The following is a 2,388-nucleotide window of genomic DNA, read 5'->3' on the forward strand; positions in this document are numbered from 1 at the left end:
TCTTTTTCCGAGGTCCTGGATCATCTTCACTATCATTATTCTGAATTCTTTTTCTGGAAGGTTGCATATCTCCACTTCATTTAGTTTTTTCTCTGGGGTTTTATCTTGTTTCTTCATCTGGTACATAGCCCTCTGTCTTTTCATCTTATCTATTTCTGTGAAGGTAGTTTTTGTTTCACAGGCTGCAGGATTGTAGTTCTTCTTGCTTCTTCTCTCTGCCCTCTGGTGGATGAGGCTATCTAAGAGGCTTGAGCAAGTTTCCTGATGGGATGGACTGGTGGTGGGTAGAACTGGCTCCTGCTCTGGTGGGCAGAGCTCAGTAAAACTTTAATCTACTTTTCTGCTGATGCGTGGAGCTGGGTTCCCTCCCTGTTGGTTGTTTGGCCTGAGGCAACCCAACACTGGAGCCTACCTGTGGTCTTTGGTGGGGCTAATGGTGGACTCTTGGAGGGCTCATGCCAAGGAGTACTACCCAGCATTTCTGCTGCCAGTGTCCTTGTCCTCACAGTGAGACATAGCCACCCCTGCCTCTGCAGGAGACCCTCCAACACTAGCAGGTAGGTCTGGTTCAGTCTCCTGTGGGGTCACTGCCCCTTCCCCTGTGTCCCGATGCACACACTACTTTGTGTGTGCCCTCCAAGAGTGGAATCTCTGTTTCCCCCAGTTCGGTCAAAGTCCTGCAGTCAAATCCCTCTAGTCTTCAAAGTCTGATTCTCTAGGAATTCCTCCACCCATTGGCATACCCCCAGGTTGGGAAGCTTGACATGGGGCTCAGAACCTTCACTCCAGTGGGTGTAGTTCTGTGGTATAAGTGTTCTCCAGTTTGTGAGTCACCCACCCAGCAGCTATGGGATTTGATTTTATTGTCCTTGCACCCCTCCTACAGTCTCATTGTGGCTTCTCCTTTGTCTTTGGATGTGGGGTATCTTTTTTGGTGAGTTCCAGTGTCTTCCTGTTGATGATTATTCCGCAGTTGGTTGTGATACTGGTGCTCTTGCAAGAGGGAATGAGAGCACGTCCTTCTACTCCACCATCTTAAACCAATCTCCTTCACCATTTTTTGTTGTATCACTTTTATATTTTTATAGTGTACAAAATTTATATTCTGTTCTAATAACTCTATGGTTGCTTTCATTTTGATACTGGATCTACAGTTAAATATGTTCAGCTCCATCACTGGGCCTTTGCTGTTATTTTCTAAGTCAGTTATTATTGGCTGGAGTTTATTCTCTAGTATTTGCTCGCAATGACATCATTGGGAAAAATATTTACAGAGTTGTTAAAATTTAAATGTGTTTGAGAGTATCATTTAAAATTTTTTAAATAAGTTTATTTATTTGTTTATTTATTTTTATTTTTGCCTGTGTTGCGTCTTGGTTTCTGCACGTTGGCTTTCTCTAGTTGCAGTGAGTGGGGGCTACTCATTGTTGTGCGCAGGCTTCTCATTGCGGTGGCTTCTCTTGTTGCGGAGCACGGGCTCTTGGTGTGCAGGCTTCAATAGTTGTGGCACATGGGCTTAGTTGCTCCGTGGCATGTGGGATCTTCCCGGACCTGGTCTAGAACCTGTGTCCCCTGCATTGGCAGGTGGATTCTTAACCACCAAACCACCAGGGAAGTCCCGAGAGTATCATTTAAATTTGAATAAAATTTTGTCTGGATATAAAATCTTTGACTTGCCCTTTCTTTCCTTGAGTTTCTTGAGGCAGTGCTCCAATATTATCTGGCATTGAATTTTGTTTGAAAAAGTTTTACAACAACGTGATTTTATTTTACTTATAGGAGGTTTGATATATTTGTTTGGCTTCTTAAAACATATTTAACTTAAAGAGGCAATATGTATTAGAATATATTTTTGTATTGATAGTTTGGGATCAGTTTCCCCTGGCAGAGTGTATCCTTTTGATATGTAAATTTAATCTTCCATTACTTCAGGAAAGTTTTTTTTTTTTTTTTTGAGTTGTTTTAAATATTTGCTGTATTCCATTTTGGGGAGGTGTAGGATGGAGTTTCTCCTTTGGGCACTGATTATAGATATACATTTTTGTAGTCTCCCTGTTTTTCATTATGTTTCCTTTAGTTTTTTTTCCTTTTCCCTAATTATACAAATCTATGGTGTCTATTCTACCTTGTGCTCCTCCTTATTTCATCTTTATTTATGAACTGGGTGTGTCCTTTTTTTTTTTTTAATTCCTTCCTTTCCTGAGAATTCTAGGTATCACTTTTTCCCCCCTATATTATCTAGTTATCTGGTCATTGCTTCCTTTTGTTCTCTAACGTATATATTTGATTGCTTCATTACTTGTTCTTTATTTCATGTCAGAATTTGGAGTTACCTTTTTCATATGTTTTATGTCTAATTTTTGGTGATTTTTTATATATAGATTTTTT

The sequence above is a fragment of the Neophocaena asiaeorientalis genome, unplaced genomic scaffold (genome assembly GCF_003031525.2).
Source record: "Neophocaena asiaeorientalis asiaeorientalis breed wild unplaced genomic scaffold, Neophocaena_asiaeorientalis_V1.1 scaffold120, whole genome shotgun sequence".
Taxonomy (NCBI): Eukaryota; Metazoa; Chordata; class Mammalia; order Artiodactyla; family Phocoenidae; genus Neophocaena; species Neophocaena asiaeorientalis.